At 34.1% G+C, this 21,138-nt stretch overlaps 1 protein-coding gene and 1 pseudogene across 4 annotated transcripts in view; one reads left to right on the top strand and one right to left on the bottom strand.

Moving 5' to 3' along the window:
* Nucleotides 1–8,355: 8,355 nt before the first annotated feature.
* LOC149562530 (DEAD-box ATP-dependent RNA helicase 32-like) lies at nt 8,356–14,270 on the bottom strand (annotated as a pseudogene).
* DBR1 (debranching enzyme 1) overlaps nt 13,362–21,138 on the top strand; it is a 125,890-nt gene continuing 118,113 nt past the window's right edge. For 2 of the 4 annotated variants that reach the window (XM_089826004.1, XM_089826007.1), the window contains exons 1-2: nt 13,362–14,068; nt 14,427–14,486. The gene's annotated coding sequence lies outside the window, so the exon portion shown is untranslated. Of the gene's footprint in view, nt 14,069–14,426; nt 14,487–19,140; nt 19,206–21,138 lie in introns of those variants that run through there. The other 2 variants (XM_089826005.1, XM_089826006.1) reach the window with 2 other exon arrangements.

A 21,138-nucleotide genomic window follows, 5' to 3' on the forward strand; every position in this document is an offset into this window, starting at 1 on the left:
AAAGTTCTATTTATAGATGATACCAGAGGCTTTACATAGAATCTATTATAAGATCTGGCATGAATGATCATTTAATAAATTTTTGCCAAGGGTTAATATATTGCTTATCAAGGACACATTACAAGGCATGGGTTTAAGTGTAAGACAACTATATAGTTGACATTTTGAGTTTGTTGAGTCAAGTTGTAGCTAACTTATCCCTACAAAAACCATGTAAGAATGAAATTCTGAAATTCTATTTAACAAGGTATATCAACAGTTTCAATATTTATAATCTAGTTCTATGTAATTTCATCTCCCAATTTGTTTAAAAAGGAAGATATATTCTTTAGTGAGTATGAGGACATAAGGCTACCTTTAAATACCAAAAAGAATTATTGCAAAATTTTGGGCTATAGTTGATTTCTAGCTCTTCCCTTTGGTTGTCAACAATATCTATAAATTTTGTTCCTGATTTATTGAACCTATTCCTTCTAAAAATTTTAAGTTTAACCAATCAACTATTTTGTGAAGTTGCAATTGTTGGCACACTCAAGTTTTGGCTACGTCTAAGCAAGGAGAAAAGATTGGCAAACCCTCGAAACAAAAACATATACTAGACTATACATTCAAGGATGTCTACCAACATTCCCAGTTGATGCCCTTTTATATTAATAGCAAGATCACAAAAAAAAATATATAATTATAAGTATGATCTTTACTGTGGATTCTTAACAAGTTATCATAGTGAAAACATCTATCGAGATGCAAGTGCATCTAATCCACCTTTCAGTTCCAAGTTTATTTTTGGATCTAATATATAGACCTCATTTCAAGCATTAATTGGATCTTGATCCCTTATCAGGGGTCTAGAAATTGGACCAAAAACATCAGCATCAAAAAGTAGATCCAAAACAGTCTCACCCAGATAGAATTATGGATGCACAATAATATTCCCTAACCATCCTATGTGCCAATCATAGACAATAGTAAATTGAACAAAGTTGCATTCTTATTGATGTTCAGGAGCCAAAACATTATGTCCATCAAAAACACCTCGGTTATAGACAAATATTAATTGAAACACTTGCATTCATATATAAATTTTAATATGTTACAAGTATAATAATAGGTAGCATTCCCTAACCACTCTGTCTATCCCAACCATATAAAAAAGATGATCAAACAAAGTTACATTTGATAGGATGCTATGAAAATGATTGATAACAACTAGTCATTTCATATTAAACTATAATAATTGACAGGTTTTTAAGTTCTCTACTCTCTATTTTGATCAATTTCTTGTATATTTTTGGTTCAAAATGTAATAGAAGGTATCTTCAGCTATGTACTTTCAATAATATTTTTTTAATTGATTCATATTTTATTTTGTTATAGTTGGTTTGTTTAATCATTCCCACTAGTTGACTTAGAAACATTGCCATTCCATCACACATGAATGGCAATCTTGTGCATCAATGCATTACAATTTAACTCCTCTCTTTTTCACATTTCCAATCATTTTGGCCTTTATATCTCAGCAGCAGTTCACCTGGTCTTGCACTTTTTTGGACATTTTCTTTTCACAAACTAACAAGCATATGTAGAGTTCCATATTCCCTTAGTTACTATGACACAACTTGTATTGATCATCACCTAATAAGTAATCTTTTTTTAGTACTCCACCTTGTAGATGTAAAAGAAATATATGGATTCATACATTAACATGTATGCATTTAACTTTTACAATAAATTATCTTCTTTTACACTAAGAGATGATGTAGACCAGTAATCTCAGAGTTGTGAATGATGTAGACCAGTACGACACTTGCCATTAAAAGCTTATCTAGTGTAATTGATAAGTTCCCTGTCTTGTAGCTTTGTAATATAAAAGACCACATACAATCGATTCTCATAATGTATTCCAGTAGCTGTTGTAACTGTGGCGTGACTATTATTCTGAAAAAAATGTGTAAAGCTATATTATTATTAAATTCTAACTTCAATAATAATTATAATATTTCAACTCCATCATTAATCATTGTAAATCATTTCTAACTTAATTAGGAGGTAGCCTACTGCATTTGCTGCTAACCAGGTTGTCTATTATAAATAGTAAGGCTAGCCCTTTTCAACACACTTACTAAAAATGATAAAGTATATTAAAATGGTGTTAGAACACCCTAAATAACAATGTCTCAATATATGCCAAGGAATTAGGGATGAAAACAACCAATTGCTATACCAGATATCTCCAAAACATGGCCCTCTAACCATCATTATTAACATATGAGAACCTAGTGATAGGATAAACCACTAAATACTTATGCTCGTGAAAATTGGGATGTTACAATAAACTCCCAAGCTTCTACAAGCTCTCAAAATTTATTAGAGCTCTTCTCAAGCTTTAAATCTCTTTCATCTGTTCCCCAAATAGAATAATCAAATAACACAGTGAGTCCCCTTTATGTGAGGAAGAAATTTCAACTCAACAATAGACTATATTTAACTCAACCTTGACCTAAAGATCAACTCAAAATCCCATTTAATATAAATAAAATCCATAGGGGTAAGAAGGATCTAAAAAGAATACCAAAACGCTTGAAGTATGTTTTACTTCCCTAAAATAAATCTAAAATTCTATTTTAAGAACCCAAATATCAAATATATTCCCTGAAGGGTCATATATTTGAAATTCATTTAAAATGAACTAAATGAAAAAGCACTTTCATTCTGATCTTCTCCAAGAAGTATGGAAATCAACCAAAACACAGGGGGAAGAAAAAAGAGCTATAATGATTCAAGTTTACACACAAGAGCAAAGGGTATCCTAGAAGACCATTTAGACTAAACAAATCGGTCAACACATGGAAATAAATCTAGAAATTCCATTAGTATGTTTGAGATGATTAAGTAATATTAACGATGTTCTTCTTTACATATCTTTCATTGACTATTAAGTGATATTTCACCATGAAATTCACAGTTGAACCTAAAGGGCAAAATTTACCACATGTGGTTCTTTTCCTAATATTTTTGCCACAATTAGCTTTCCAATTGAGAATGACTACCATTATGCTTCTTTCCATGGCAATGCTAGTTTTTTTTTCTTTGGAAGAATGCAGATTTGGGGATTGCCTAAATGCTAATAAGGTTGGATTGATTCCTTAGTGAATTTTGTGTTGTTGGGCATAACCTATGTTGCCTTCAAACTATGTATACATTATTATCCCATGCCAATGCATTGAGTTGAAAGGGGATGTTAGAAAACGGGAATGTCTAAGCATAAAGTTTATATCTTGTGTTTGATTTCCATGAGATTGGAGGAGATGTGCAGTTAAAAAAATAATTAGTGTTTCTTCTACTGCAAGATTCAGAGTTGTGATGTAATTTGTGAAATAGGATAAGTGTTGTGTTTTAAAGAAAGGTTTTTTGTTTCAGTGTATTTTTGGGTTGGTGCTAAACTAGGGTTGTTGCCTCAGTTGTGATTGCCATTGGTGCTTCAGTGTTCAGAGTTGGTGCTCTCTATGACTTGGTGCTTACTTTTGTAATTTGATTTGGTGCCTATTTTGTTAATAAATATTAAAAACTATTGTATGCAATGGTTTTTAACCGTATGGACTTTTCACGAGAAATTTATTGTGTGCATTGTTATGGTTGCTCTCTTTATGCATCTGTGGTTTCATGCCATTAGTAGCTAAATTCTAGTTCAATGTTTAATTTACTCTATTGTTATTACTAAAAGTATGTAATTCAATTAGACATCACAAAATGCATAAATCATATATGAATTGATGTCTTTTAAGAAAAAGGTGTGATTTAAATAAAGCCCCATGGGAAAGGACGTGCCTCTTCCCCAACCAAGAGGAACTATAAATGTGTTGGAAATATCCGCCTCTATTGGCATCGAAGGAAGTTAGCAATATACCATCCCATGAAATAATAAGGAGGAAGTTTGAGGAAGATCAGTGAAAGGTATCACAGCTTCAGAAAGGAAGGTAAGACTAATTCATCAATTTCACAGCACAAGATCTTCATTTTTCTATTTAAAAGTCTAAACACAAGTTATTCAAATTGATGTTTATAATTAGGGTTGCACATAAATGTATCTAGTGTGTAAATTATTTCACATAAATGTATCTAGTTGGTAAATTATTTCACTTGATCTGATATCAATCCAAATAAAATGTATGAAAATTAAAGTGTGTTTGCACACTAATCAAATGGAGTGCACACACACCCACACATCTGGAAGATAGACATAATGACATAGAGAGCTATGTGTTAGATATTCATGATATACAGTAAGACCATAATTCACATACTGTAATCAGATCTATGTTAGTATATTTAATGTTTGTGATCTATACTGGTATGATGTGAAAGCATGTTTATCAATCCAATGACAATAATCATAGGGTGGGAGAAAAGGGCAGTAAGCGAGAACGAAGGGGCTTCATTAGGTACACCACTTCATTAAAATATGAGGCTAAGAGGAACAAGAGGTTCCACTCCTAGGCCTAGAATTGAGTTAGGGCACCTTATTATAGTCTTTCCCCAACCTATATGATAGGGTTTATAAAATAGCTAAAGGACCTTAGCCATGGTGGAGGGACTAAGATAGAATGATGAAGGAGAATGGCATAATCATTCTACCAGGTACACCAACCTGATTAGGTATGGGGCCAAGGGAGAGAGTATCCACCTTGGGGCCTAGGGCTATGACAAAAAGGGCACTTCATTGTATCTTGCTATTCATCCCACACTGTAGTTATGGCCCATAAAAGTTAATATGCTACAATTGTTTTCTTACCTCATGTCTAAGTATATGATACATCTGCATATCTTTTTATTAATTCACAAGTTATTAACAATTTAACTAAGTTATATATATATATATATATATATATATATATATATATATATATATATATATATATATATATATATATATATATATATATATATATATATATATATATATATATATATATATATATATATATATATATATATATATATATATATATCATGGTTGCAATATATATATTCAAGCATAATGAAGGGGATTTCCTACTTGGTAAGATAACTTTCTAACCCTAGTTTTTGCAATGGTGTTGTGGAATCTTAACTTGGTTGTGTTTTAGAAGGGACATTACAGTTGGCCACTACGAATGATTCTCTCCATCCTCTTTGTTGTCACCTTTGTATGGCTAATTTGAGATCCCTTTGAGGACACTTGTTTCCATCTTCTGTGAACTTAAATTCCATACTTTAATATTTCTTTGAATACTCCCCTAGAGAATGCAATCATTATAATTTTGAGTTGCTCGATAATTTTGGTGCATGGAATGAATAGCATTTAAACTTTCAAATTCTTCTATCTTCAAGCTTTTCTTCCTCACCAAGCCTTTTAGTGTCATAAATTGTATACCCTTCAAAAATTTACACTCTACCTGGCACCTACTTTAGTGTGCTTTCCTCTGTAGATCATTTTAAACCCACTTATCATCTATGTTACCTTTTAATTTTATTGTTAAACTTGCAACTTTATCATCATCAAATGTTAATTCTGTGCCTAAGTTTTCTGTTTTGGACCCTGACACATCATTACCCATTTTTTTTGGTTCATTTCCCTCCAAAAGGGGCCCCAATTACTAGATTTGTGAGTTTCAACCTCCACCATTCATGATCTTGTCGCAATCTTTGCATTAGATTGTTGGTTGTCAACCTACATTTGAAAATAACTTGTCATCCATGTATAAAAGCACAAGTTCTATTATTCATGATGTGTAAAGAGTTTATTAATCTAATACAACATTCTAATTTTGAGTTATCGGCATATTGAGTAGCAAGCTACAAGCATTCCCCATTTTAAGTATGAACTCATGTTTGACATGCTATTGCATTAACACTTCTAGGACTTCCATAAAGAGCAATACATCCACAACTCTAGGTGAAACTTCATGGGAGGGTTTCATATCTATAGTATAATCATTTCATTTCAATATTTCATTATTGCTTTGTTGATATCCTCCCTCGGACACATGTTTTCATCATAGTAGCTATTGTGGAGGTGGAAACACCAACATTGGATTTGACTTAGGCAAGCCCCCATACAACACGACTATTTTTCCCCTTTTTTTGTGAGTGCAAGTTCAGATCTATAGTAAAAATGGTACAACAACACAAAGAAGATTTTTACAATTTGCAATAGACTTTGAACAAGCCAAAAAGCTCGAACTAATTTACTCAGAATCCACATCCTGTTATTTTGGGTTTAAACTCTTGGAGACATTATTGCAAGCCTCTTATAGTAGTACATCTCATCTATGTCAGTTTTAGATACCTTGAAACCAACGCACCCAACACCTATGTCCAACACTTTCCACTCCATTTTTGAGATCCAAGTTCCTCTTTGTATAGCTATCCCAAATCTAGCTTAAAATTATGTTTTCTTTTTCATAGTTTGTTGTTGTTCAACACTTCACATTCCATTTTTTGAGATCCAAGTTCCTCTCTATATAGCTATCCCAAATCTAGCTTAAAACTATGTTTTTCCTTTTTATAGTTTATTGTTATTTATCATGTTATTAACATTAGTCCTAGATCTCATACACACGCACTTCACAATCTCAATTCCATTGTAAGAAAGGAATATAAACCCAGCTTTAGGAATATAGCTATTTGTGTTCCAATACTATGCTAAGGACAATGTAAGATGTTAGTTTGCATCCATATCCAGGATCTCATTTCCATATCACCTTCACTAATAAAGTTCTGGGTGGCCCCACCATCAATAAAAATAGTCATCCCAACTAGCTAAATAGTCATCCTCCCCCTTGCTAGCACTCCACAAATGTCAAACCCTTGAAGGGAAGATCAACAAGCGTACTTCCTTGTGACTTCATGTTCTTATGCCTTCAGCGATATGACTGATAAAAATTTCAAATACCACAACTTCATCCTCTGAGTCCAAGTCTTTATCTAACACCACTTCAATGTAATGTATCTGTCCTTCACCTAAGCATCTATGGTCCAAGATTTCATGGCTCTTCACAAAGGGAACATAACTTCTTTCTCCAATTCTCATTTGTTCAATCTTCAATTTTGCTTGGTTCTGGAGGTAATGCATTAGGTTGAGAAGATTTCTGATGCATACTAGTGGTGCATTCTTGGCATAAATTTTCTTCTTAGTTTCTATATCAAATTTTTAGGCCATGTCTAGAAGACAATTATATGCAGTGGTTCTATTCATTCAACAATGCCAAGTTGGTCTGTATGCTAAGCAAGATTTAGTATGACTTCATATCAATTCAATTACTTTCAAGTATTCAAAGGCAAATGTTTATCTATATTCCCTAAAAAAGTTAAAGCATAAGATAATATCTATGAACTATGTTCCATCTATATTAACCATGTTTATTTGATCCAATGAAATGTGGGCAAATGTAAATTAACCAAAATCTATGTAGTTGACTACTGAAAAATCATACCAAATCAAAAAATCAAATTGGAATGATGCACTCTACAACTTGCCAAACTTCACTTATCCAAAACGATACCTGCAATATCTTAAATGATATGTTGATAAAATTAAAAATGATGGGGCGGGGGCCCTAGCTCGGTTGGCTAAATCTTCCCTGTTGCAAGGGGTTGGTCACGGGTTCTAGTCTCCCCTGTCCTCGTGGTACCGGTGGGCATGTCGTGCCAGCGCTACCGGTCACGATAAAAAGTTTACCCGACATACTACAGTTTATAGGGGGGGCTGTGCTACACCCGATTCCTACAGTCTAATAGAAAAAAATTAAAAATGATACCTGTGATCTAGTTTTCCTAAACACCACCAACTTGTCTATTTGCAAATGCTGCCAATGGGGCCATTGGTTTCCCTTCGTCATCAAAGACAACACACTGGCCAATTGGTTTATTGACATTGATCTTGAGTTTCTTTTTCTTTGACACCCTTGTTGTCAGACTTTAAAATATTTAAGCACATTTGTAAGTGCCAAAGTACAAATAAAAATTGCAAATGCAATTCCCTGACCTAAACTATATCCATTTTGCATAGCTCATAACCTTGGTGTCTCCACCTTCAACTGGTCTCTTTTGGGTCAAAAATAGATTATCCCCTTTATCCTCATTTTGGACATCGATTTATCATACTTCATAGATGGAATATCAACATCCTTATCCCTAACCAACTTAAAATGTTTTTTTTTTTAATTTAAATTTTTGGTTTCCACTTGCTACCTTTAGTAAGACCTCTTCATCGCCACCATCTGCACTGCCATAATCATCGCCAATTCCCTCCCCCTCTTCAATCTCTTATTCAAGTTCACCCCCCATGTTTTCTAGTTTCTTTCCACCTCTTTTTTAGAAACATATTTGAGGAGCAGTTGGGATACCTAAAGAGATAGAGTAGTCCTCTAGGGTAATTTAGAGACATCAAAAAGTTCCTTATCAAAATGAAAATGGATTGACTGTAAATATGTCACAAATGCCTGTTGTGCCATGTATTTCAGATCTGGATCTTTCGATAGAATTCTTGCTAGTGGACTTGATATAGACCACAACTTGCTTTCATTTGCCTACATGGTCACCCAAAATAGATAAACTACACATTTCTTCGATATGATGTATAACATTGAAAATCTTATGTAGAAATTTGAAACATAAAGTCTGACCATGAATTCTATGGAAAACTACTTTCAATTGTCCACCATAAATAATGCACTTTAATTGGTATTTTAGGTGCGTGGAGCTAGTTCAACATTTTCAATTTTGAAGGCATTAGGAATGTAATAGAATGACCTCCAGTTGTGAAATGAGTTGTACGACCAACACAATGAATATAAGATGGTACATCTTCTAGGCAATCCAACTTAAATTTACAAATTAAAAACCAGAAATTAGTGCCATAGAATGCAACATACAAGAATAGTTTGTTTTCTCATGTAGGATTGTAATATCATTTGAGCATTTCACTTCAACATAGATAAATGGTAGAAAAACATTTACACCTCCACCTTAAAGTTACTTGAACAACCCAATCAATAGATGGAAAGTCCAAGCTTCTTGAAGCAATATTGGTTGCAAAAAGAATAGAATGTTGTTCCTTTGTATACTTGTAGAGTACCAATAATCTTTGAGTCCGTTTCATGCACCCATGAAGGCATTTTATTGGAACACTAGGATGTAACTTCTTAAACGCTTCATAAACAAACTTAAACTGTATCAAATATCAAATTATTGGAATGGAATCACATCGTTTATTGTTACCTATATTAAGCTTTCATACTCTATCCTAGACAAACATTTAGGTAACCAAATATCACAAAAGTGGTGCAAGGAGTTAATCAATCCAACCTGCTTGCAACTTGAAAGGAATACCAGTATCTTTGAATTGGGATGGCTCTTAATGAAACTCCATAGCGTATCAAGTTTTTGTGAGATAGGAAAAATTATTGCAGTTTGTTATAGGCATGCTGGAGTAGCTATTGTAGACTCAACATGGATAGCAATATACTATGGATCTTTTAAACTAAACCTTGCTAGATCCTGCACTGATTGTGTCTGGGTTGCAGAGAACAACAAAGTTTGATGTTTTCTTGGTAGTTGTGATAGGATTGCATTCAATGATTTTGAGAATCCCCAATCCAAAATGTGATCTGCCTCATCAAGCAACAACACCTATTGTTAACCACAAACAATATAGTGTATATCAAAATAGGCTCATTGTAAAGATAAAGAGATGTTAGGTAAGAGTTTCAAATTACAACATTTGCTTGTATGCCTTTCCTAAAGTTATGTAATTAGAAAGTAGGTTGTGCAATTCCTAAATTCAACAAGTTATCATGCAACTTGTTCATTACATGCATACAATGAGCCTTCACATCTTTGTTGCACAAGTACAACCCTGCCTAAAATTACACGTACAATATTTTTAATTCTTTAAAATTAATCCCCATCACAGTGATATAATAACTTGCAAATCAAATATTGTTGTTTATCCTTTATCATTTGCAAAGTTGTCATAAATAGTCTAAAGAGAACTTTGAAATTGTAGCCCGGAGCTGTGAATAGTCAAAGAGGGGAGTTTCATCCATGTGCTGAAGCAACCGCCCTGGTGTGTAGACCAAGATGTTGAGGGCATTCACCCTTTCCTTTTCCATGTCTACATCTTTTTGCCCACCAATTAGAAGGCCTCCACTTATAGTATGGTGCTTTCCCATTTTTCGTAGCACCTCAAAGATCTAAAGTGCCAACTCTCTTTGTTGGTGAGATAATAATAGCACCGACACCATCAACAGGAGACCACCTTAATTGGTAAAGTTTTTCAATCACCTGAAACAAAGATGAACATCATAATTATGGAAAAGAAGCCCCAGCAAAACTGTTACTCGACGCATGTATGAAGCCCCAACAAAACTGCTCACGCGAATGAAGCCCTAACAAAGCTGCGATTTTCAACATAAGGTCATTTTTTATTATTATTTCATAATTCAATATTCAAGTTGGTCGAAATTTTGACCAACTTGGGAAATCTTAAGTTGGTCAAAATTTTGACCAAATTGGGCATATAATTTTTTTTTTCGACCAATGCGAGAATGAAAACAAAAAAGAAGAAGAATTCATAACTTTGGTAAAAAAAATTGTTAGAAAAACAAGTGCAAATGTACTAGTGTATTAAATGTTTGTCAATATTATTATTTAAATACATATTTTTCATAATTAAATGCTATTTTTGTATTGGCTATGACTATTTATGGTAGTGGTTTAAACATGTTTTTAAAATCCATTGAAATTCTTTTATTGTTGTTGGAAATTGGCTTAAACAAATGACACACATTTAATTAAGCCTTAGTGGTTGCATTTAATATCTGTTCAAGCTTCCACTATCTGGGCGTGAAATCCATTAAATGAAGGATACATTTGTCTAAATAAATGTTGTCATCAACCCACCATTTTCTCCAACTCCTCTATACCAACACTTGCACCAAAAGTGCAAGATTTTAGCTGATATTAATTATAAGTTTGTATTTTTATTTTCATAAATAGGATGAAGTTTTTAAGCATATATTTTTTTAAATAGAAGTGTCTATGCATTATAGTGGTAGTAGAGGTAAGCATGCCAATATGAATAATCCAAATGTAAGAAAGGTGTCAGATTGTTGCTGGATTGGTGCATCTAGAGGGATTGAAATAGAGGTCTTTACAATTATCTATTAATTAGACTCTAGGAATACATTGAAGAAATATTTGGCTTCTACCAATCATGTAGTTTATTGTTTCCATATGTAGTCCTAATTTTTTAATAAATAAACTCTATAACAATAGGCAAAATCTATAAATAAACTCTATAAGAATAGGCAAAATCTATAATTAAACTCAATAAGAATAGATTAAAACTATAATATATTATATTAAATTGTAATAGTTTCTTCAACAACACTTTGCACTTCTAATGGTTCTCAACATTTTTCACAAAATCACCTTGGAGAAAGCCCACAGTTAATTTACTCGCAATTGAGGGAGCAACCTACACAAGATGTAAGTAGCCTAAATATGAATCATAAGTTAAAAGAAAACTTGTTATCAAGTAGCACAATGCTCAGAGGAGAAATAGTAGGTGTATATCGATTAAATACATTTTCATATTTCACATCCACCTCTATATTTATCTTAGTATTTCAAAGCACGATTAAAATAACATTTGAAATCATGACCTAGGAAAGACGAAAAATCTTGACTTTTTGTATGAGATATGATTATATGGAAAAGTCAATATTTCAAACACTGCAAACAAATTTTCAAATAATTTGAGTTCTCTTAACATTAAAGGATTGAACTTTAATGTTTGATATTTTGATAATTTAACTATAAAGTGATTGAAATAGGTTCTCTTGCCAAGTTCTCTTGCTAAGGGCTCACTGTTTGTTTGACTTGGTAAGGGTCTACATTGGGAAGTTGATAGGGAATTTTAAAGATCTCATTTTTGAACTTGTATAACTTAGCCTATGTAGTGCAATTCTAAATTTCAAAGGTTTTTTTGTGAGAATGATGGATTGGTACTTCACCAATTCATTTAACTGTTTTCCAAACCATATTAAAATGGTTCTCCAAAAAAATGTGTTTATATTACATATCTGATATGTAGTAAAGATAGTAATTTGTGAGTCTAAATTAGCATTAGTAGATTTTTCACTCTGTAGTTGGCACTTACAGACTAGTATACCATATTAAGGTCGAACTAACTCTTTAGTTCACCATGGCTACATCGTTTCTTCTAGTGAGTTCAAGCGACCAATAATGTAGGTATAAAATATACGTGCCCAAATAATATTTCAGCTTAACACATGGACTTTGTTGTCTACTGTAATAAATCTCCATTACAAAGAAGCTAGTAGAGTTTAATTCCCCTGTCTACTACTAAAAGTCCTCATATCAAGATTTACAAATAGTTTCAACTACCTTTGAAAAAATACAAATAGAGAGTATCGCAGAAACAACCATAGAACAAGACCTTCAACAGTTAGAGTTTCATCCATTACAAGGTAAATTGACTCCACTACAAGAACAATGTACCCACCCTCCATAATTGTACTTCATGAACTCCAACGTCAACTTAGTAGAAAGAGAAATCAAGAATACTATGTTGATCATAAAGATGAAATAGTTGCTCAGAGACATACTAAAAGATGCCCTAAATGTTTCACACATATATTCACCTAATGAACTTTTCATCTTCTTCAAAAATTATGATATCCGAGGGTTGCAATTATGAAGCCACTGTATTAAGTTGCAATTATGAAGCCACTATATTAATCTCTATTTTTGTATTTTTGTTTCCTTCCAAATAGACTTGAAAAGTTGTAAGATGAGATAGTGTGAAGCTTCCACAAGATGGGGGCTTTTTTTTCGGCGTTGGCTAATCTCGAGACAAAGTGTACCAAAGAAAAAAAAAAGTCAAACACATTTTTTTTGAGATTTGCGAAAACAAGGTAAATTTTTCTCAATTTTTGTTGTTTTTGATCACAAAATATGCAGATCATGAAGATCAAATGCTGAAATTTCAAAAAAATCTACTATATTTTCGATTTTTTGAAATTTGATCAATGATGCATTTTTTAAGTAAGGTAGCCACATCTTTTTTAATGCTTTACAATGAACTTTTCTAAATAGACTCTTCTCTCCAAGCTGAAAATGAAAGCATGACTCAGTTCAATTTAATGTCAATCTTATTTAATGTTCGGCTACATTTTTGTTAGGGGACCTTGGCACTTGTTAACTCCGTATCATCTTGGGCTGAAAATGAAAGCATGACTCAGTTCAATTTAATGTCAATCTTATTTAATGTTCGGCTACATTTTTGTTTGGGGACCTTGGCACTTGTTAACTCCGTATCATCTTGGGCCTTTAACTTAACATACAATTCATAAACCCTGGTCTTATGAATTAAAATTCAGGGGCACAAGACCAATTTAATTGGGACTTAGAACAGAATAAATTGATTCCGACAGTGAACTAGGCCGTTATTTCTTTGTTATCGTTTCCATTAGTTATATTTAAATAGTTCCGCTATACAAGCGCATGATTATAGAAAACTAGCCATGATAAAGCTCAGACACCTGGTGCAAGTGACTGCAAATTTCATCTTACATTCCTCTGAAGAACTGCAACCCCATACGACTCGATCACCGGTGTCAGAGCCCTATTACTCCCCTTCTCCACGAACTGGTTCAGTGTGGTCACAGAATGATACTTCCTTAGCCGGTGCTCTCCCCCCAAGTATCTGAAAACATAACATGGTGCGTTGGGTCGAGAAGCTCTAGCCGCTCAGTATTGGTCGTAGCAGGGAGCCCCGATACGAGGCTCACCTCCTTCACACTCCCCTCACCGCTATAGCGAAATAACGAGCATCTCCGTGTCTGAGGCGAGGCGGGTCTGAAGCGGCCACTCTAACAGCTCTGTGGCAGGTCACAGAACAAACGGCCATTGCTGCAAGCAACTCGATGGCATGTAACAGAAGCTCCTCAATCGGACCATTCAACGTGACGGCGTGACGGTCAGGCCGGGCTTCGCCCAGGTAATAGCCTATCGGCTAGACTAGACTAGACTAGAATATGTGGCACTGGCGTGGCATAGAATCATTTTGGCAGGTGTATGAAAACATAAGCATACTATTTCATTTTATATTACATGCTTTCTTTCTGGAATACTCACAAAGCTTTGGTGTTTTTTTTTTTGGGTTGGGATTAAAAAAAACCAGTGTAGTTGTTTTTCTCCATTTTCTCCACTATATTCTATGTCTCATTCTGCCTCATGGCTTGGCTTTTCTGTCTATTATTTTGGTTTTATTTGTTCATATCGCATCAATATTGTATTGTATTGTATTGTATTGCAAGAGTCTTCTATATTTTTTAAAGGGTTTGTATTTACTGCAGGGATTCCATTCTCAAGAACACAGCAAAACAGAGTTCATATTCTTCTAAAATTGAACGCAGGTAATAGCTTTCAATTAATGTTTTCAAAATTAGCACAGATAATAGTTTTCAGTTAATATTTTGTTTGTTATATAGTATTCAGAAAACGTAGGAAATTAAAAACAACCATGATATGTTGAGGGGTTAGCTCAGGTTGTTTGCATGCTTGGTTTGAGTACAAGTTTTGCATGCATTTCTACAGAAACAAAAGCCCCTTCTAAAAGTGGCTTTTAATTTTGTCAAAATTTTCCTGATTTCTTTGACATGGGTTTTATTATCGGTATTTCATTTTCATTGTTGGCATATCAGAAACTGCATAGTCATATTGAAAGTATTGCATTTAAAGGACGATAGTAGTTGTATTGCTTGTAGACTGTAGTAGAGTTTGATAGATTTTACTTCTTTCTGCATCATACCTAAATTTGGCTCTTTAAATGTTATTGAAAATTAAGTCTTTCCTTTCTTTGTTTCGATTTGAATAGCTTACAGAGTAATACCCCTCTCCTCTTTTTTCTTTTCTCAATATTAATGAAGCTTGAAAATAAATATGGGTATGCCTTTAAAGGATGTTAAAGCTCAGAAATATGAAATGGGCAAGTCAAAAAGGGATTCAAAGGCTTCGGAAAAAAGAGGCTTGAAAAAGGGAAGCGTGTATGTTGAAGTTATGAGTGAACAAAATGTGTGTGATCAGTTGAAATGGGTATTATTCAGATGAATTCAAGAGCTCGGTTTAGTTTGTAGGTTGTTGGTATTGGTCTCAAAAAAATGAGCAATGTCCTTAACAAATTCTCCAATTTCTGTATAACTACAATGAATTACGCTCAGATTTAGAGAAACTGGAAGGACAGGATCAGAAAATTTGTTTCTGTGCTACAAATTGCTTGCAGAGGATTACAAAGAAACGGCACATTCCCAGTCCCTAAAAGGAGAGGCAAAACTGACGGTAGAATCTGTTCAAAATGGACAGTTATAGGTGGTGGGCGTTATCAAATTAATTGTCAGTTACATTCCTCCTGCCTTGAATTTAATCATGTAAGTATTTATACCTTACTAAATTTTAGGTAAGAACATAAAATTCAAAATATTTTTTTACAGATCCAGGCTAGCAAACATTAACTATTACATGTGTTATAATTCAGCTATTTTGCCCTAAAGCCGTTCTGTTTTTCTTCTATAAAAATGCATTCTTCATCAACCAGAATCAATAACTGTTGGCCCTCAATATGATACGAGAGAGCAATGTACAAGAATAAGTGATGATTCGCTGAGCCAAAACATGAAAACTAACTGCAGAGTATGGAAATAGGTTTCCACTTGGCTATTAACGGTGAATGCATCTGAGTCATTTGTCAGCCCTGTTTCTATGACATCTACAGGATTCTCAATCCATCATTCACTCTAGATAAATTTTATATTTTAAAAACAGTTCCATTTCCAATGTCTTTTTAAATGTTTAAACACTACACACTACTTTGCTCCAATTTCAAAATCATCTTGTTTATGCACACAATGTGGTTAAAGCTTCCTTGATGACACCATCCTTGCTAGACTCCCCTTCAATGTCGTTGTCGAAGCTCTTACCACAAATGTAGTTCTTCAGCCACCCATACCCCTCATTCAACATCAAACCAAACAGTTTTCTGGGTATATACCTAATTTGGGTTCAAATATACTTTCTAAATCATTGATGGACTATTTACACTCTAATTTCTCATGATTGCTTGGGTTCAGTTTTCTTTTCTATTTGTAGGCCATTAATTCACATCTTGTGTTGTCATTTATTTACCAAATTATGCTATATCAAATTCCGTCTGGCATAAAAGTTGTATTAAATGTATTCTCACAGTTATGAAAATGTTTTTATTTCATGCTTATTTAGTGCATGCCTTTTTGTTATGGGATGTTTATTGCGCTGGATTATTTCTGCTTTCTTTTCTTTCTAATTTCGTAATGTGGATTTATTATTCTGCAAAGAAAACTTACATTTCCATATTGGTGCAAAGAAATGCTAATAGAAATGAAATAATATGATCAGTTTAAATTTGGGAAGAATAATTGCAAAAAAGAAGGAAATCAAAGAAGTAGGAATACTGTTCTTTCAAAATTTGCTGACAGCTGCAGAAGTAATAGATAATGGCACTCTAGAGGAACTGCTAAAGAAGAATACAAAGTTCATTTGTGATCTTAATAGTAGTTATTAATGAAACTAGTTGCAGACAAAGAAAGAGATATTCAAGGTACACCAAAGAGATATTGAAGGTGTACTATAATAAAAGTAATGAAGGTACACAAACCTGTTTGTGTATTTGAACAAACAAAAATAAACATTAGGAATACATTGAACAACCATCATCAATCTGGGACAAGAACTTGCACTGTATACACCAGGCCACATGGACAAGGTTGAAGAAAAGGAAATCTCACATAGGGATTGCCTATCTCTATAGCTTCATGAAGGAGAATCTACCATTTCTTTTACAGAAGGTTCAACTAGCTGTATCTTCCAGTACCTGATTAGTAGCTTCATATAGAAGAAAAACTGTTCCAATTCAATGTCAACTCCAATTAGATGAAGACTGCCCCTGTTAATCCTATGGCAAAGACTATGCAATTGTTGTAAGGCTCCATGTTAATGACCCAATCAACAGAAATTGTATATGGTTGTGGTACTATTTTCAATTTGATAGTTGCTCCCCTTTTACAGACATAGGACTCTAAACTCCTCCATTACATACAGATATGTTCAAGAAACACCAATATATGCCAGGAATCTGCATGGAAATACTCCGAAATAGTAACACACAATAATTGTATAACATGACAGATAATTCACCGAAATATATGCCATTGTTAAGGATGTATCACAAACTCACTGTCAAAATCAAGCTATACAGAGCCTTGTTTAATTGTCATTGTAAGGTCATTACCATGACAATAGAAAATGTATTCAAAGCAAATTAAAGAACTAGACTGACTAAACATTTAAAAAAATATATGAATAAGGACATTCTTCTACCTATAACCTATCTCGTGCCATTTCCATATCACTTAGTTGAATACCCAAAAATACAGAGTTGAAGCCTGACATCTATCTATTCTTTCGTCTTGCCAAAAATCTGTTTTACAAAATTAATAGAACCAAAACTTATCTTTATTTGTGTACAACTCAGTATGAAATCAAAATCTCTTTCTATATTTTGCCTTTTCAACAATTCATCTTCCTATTTCATGTTTCAATGCAATGCTCTCCTTTCCTAACCAAAGGGCAGGGACTCTAGCTCCAACAGAGCCATTGTTTAATATTGCTTTCACAATAACGAGTTATCAGCTTACCCTTGCACCTTCTTCCATGCAAGTGCTAGTTTATATGAAAGTTAAAATTTTAGCATAATTAAGTTTTAACTTTTGGCTATATCTTTGACAACCAAATACTACATACCTTTAGACAGACGGATAAGCTCCAGATCGCAGCAGACATCAAATATTTCTGTTCAATTCAAATTTTGATACCTTCAATGGCGATATTGGGACGTCTGAGGGGACAAGGGCAGAGCTGCTCATAAAGGCCATTGTATTTTTCAGACTTTGGTGTTTATTTCATCCCAGGTCATAATTGTTTTTGCAGTTACTGCGCAGGCTTTTGAGGGGAAACACGGAGTGTGCATTAGCATTATTTTTGAGTTTCATTCAGTTGGAGGAAACTGGCTAATCGTATTGCTCAGGGCATCAATAAATGAATTCAGATTGAGGCGAGGAAGAGCTACAGTGTTGCCAAAATCTGAATGTATCAGTCTTTCAGTGAAGCCTCTCATACTGGACTCAGCATTTGCTTGCTTGCTAAATAAAGAGTTCAGAATCATCGTTACAACTATGCTTTCTCTGCAATTTTATTGGTTTACAAATTTTTGCGGTTCATTTGAAATGCAAAGTAAATGTTCAAAACACAAGCACACATATGAGAATCTGAAAATTTATACACAGCAGTGCAGAACTCAGCAGTTTTGATTGAATCAAATTTTGAGCAGTTTGCAAGTTTGTGTTGTACGCTTATATGCATGCATTCACATATAGAAATAAATTGCAATCCTCAACGACTGAACTGAAATCTTATTTTGCTATTAAATCAGTTTACAAACCTGTTTGGGTAAGCAAATTCAGAAATACACATTAAAATAGTTCAATTTGTTGCACCTTAGAACATATGCAACAGACTGAAGATGCCCTTTCAATTCCCAGACATTATCCAGCCACGTGTAGCAATCAGGTCATATAGTATATGCAATCTTCTTTCTCCATTATGCCCTTAGCTCGCACATGTGAAATCTTCTGGACATACAGTCTGAAATGATTTGTCCTTCATATGTTGATATGGAGGTCTGAAAGGAGGATTGTATTGCTGCTACAAATCTGTTCAAAGCTTTGCTCAGACCTGGTACTCCAGTGCCAGTTTGTCAGCTCTTCACAAGAACAAGAAATCATTTAATTTAAGGGAAACGATAATTGGCCGATAGGCTATTATATGAGAGACTTTGGCCGAGTTGGGTGATGTCTCATATTGGGGAAAAAAATGGTGAAAAGTTGTTGGAATCTGATGTTCCATGGCAAAGGTGGGGAAAAACAGCAAGTTGGGGAGATAAGCACGATGATTTCGAAACGCTAAATCCTGTCTTCTTCCTCCTGTCCAGTCTTCGGTGGGCGTTGGTCACATTCACAGAAGTCTTCAAAGGCTCAAACTGAAAGGTAATAGTTATCAGTGTTCTTTGAAATTTGATATTATTTTTCGAACAATGTTTTTAGGGTTTCCAATAAACAAATTGAGGCAATGCTAACTATTTTACCCAGATTCAAATCGAAATGCATTGTTAATAATCAGAAATAGAGGGTTTCTAAAGATTTCTGGAATTAATAGAGAATGAAATAGGAAGTGTTCCAAACCAGAATCTAAAAGAATTGACAACAACATTAACATGGATGCAAAATCACTACCAAGAAAAGTAAAATAGAAACGTCTAAAGCTATAGGTCAAGGACATGAAAAAACAAGAAGTTTGCACAAAACAAAAAAGTTTAAAACACATGTAGATTGGCATGGATGTGAAACTCTTTGGCAGGCCATCCATAGAACCACCCAGATCCCCTGCTGCAGGCCACTATAAATTGCTCTCCCCGCACACTCATTCATGCTCAGCGGGAGCTGCATTATGATGATTAGTTGAGAGAAGACTGAAAAGGAGGCTGCAGGGACCTGGAAGCTGTGGGATCCTAGGGTTTTGTTCATAATCAGGGCTTGTATCAATGAAAATGAGTGGAGCTTAGACATTGTCATCTGGTCGCAATTCTGCAGGAGAAGATCGGCAGAGTTGTGATTGTGGCTTGTAGGGCTTCAATTTGGGGCGTCGAAGAGAGACTCCATTGGTTGCCTACTGGTCTGTCACTTTGGAGGTCTTTCTCTGATAAAATGGCCATCCTGTTCAGGAACCTGGCATCCAGAATCGTACTTCTGCCCTAGTTATGTACACAGATTGGAAACTATTATTCAATGGTTAACTTTAACTAATGAATAAAAGTAGAATATGAATGCTTAAGATTTATTATCATTTTTATAATTTTATTTGAGGAGGGAAGTCGAGAATGCCTTTCAAGGAGAGGCTAGGTGTAAATTGCAGCCAATCGGTTATTCCCAAAATAGGGCAGGGATCAGCGACCCTTGACTGCCTGGTGGACATCATCCCAAGAAAGGCTGAAGGGCTTGGACTATAAACTTGGAGGGAAAGCCTATTGAGGGTCGGTGTCTAAGCAACCTAATTACATCCAAAGCGTCCTTAAACTAAAATGATAATAAGATTAGCATAAACTTAATAATTATGGATAATAAGACCTCTATTCTGTTAATAATCATATAAGTAATTTTCTTACTCACATAAATTAAATAAATCCTATAGAAACTTTGATGAATCTATGATGGTCTAGGCTTACCAGGGGACATTACATATATCCCGAAAAAGTGATTTAATTCATTATTTAATTATTCTGCTTGTATGCTTTTGGGACTGGTTGTGTATCATTGATGATGAAAATAATGATACACCAGAAGCATACTAGCATGATCATGGATTGTGGAAACCTGCTATCTTTTATTTTATTATTCTCAACACATAAAGTCACTTTGCAGCGTCCCAACGTTTAAAAGTTTCCATTCTCATCCCAATGAGCTATTATTCTAAGGAATCCATTGAATTATTTTGATTGAAAAGCAACCTTAGTAAAACTATTAGAATGTTGCTCGGAAATAGTCCAAAAACGATGGCTAAAAAAATCGATGGCATTTGGAGTGATTTTGACGATGAATAATGAGAATTAGACATGACTGGGTGACTTAGTTTATATAGACACTCTCTCCAAGAATTGCGGAGAACACACTAGAAGCCAAAAATAACATTGGAAAACATCATTTGACTTCTGTAGACCATTTGAGCTTATTCATAACATCAAATAACCCTTTTGATAGGTTTGACACATACACACCTAGAAGGTCATTGCCAAGTCCAATGCAAGAGAACCCAAAAATGGAGACACAGCACCATTTCTTACTGGTTTTCTGCATGTACTTGTAGCTAAACTAATGACTATTTGCAATTGATTTGGCCTGAGTTTTAGGTGAGCTTAAAAGTGAG

The sequence above is a fragment of the Cupressus sempervirens genome, chromosome 4 (genome assembly GCF_028749045.1).
Source record: "Cupressus sempervirens isolate cs-2001-9-10 chromosome 4, ASM2874904v1, whole genome shotgun sequence".
In the NCBI taxonomy this organism is placed as follows: Eukaryota; Viridiplantae; Streptophyta; class Pinopsida; order Cupressales; family Cupressaceae; genus Cupressus; species Cupressus sempervirens.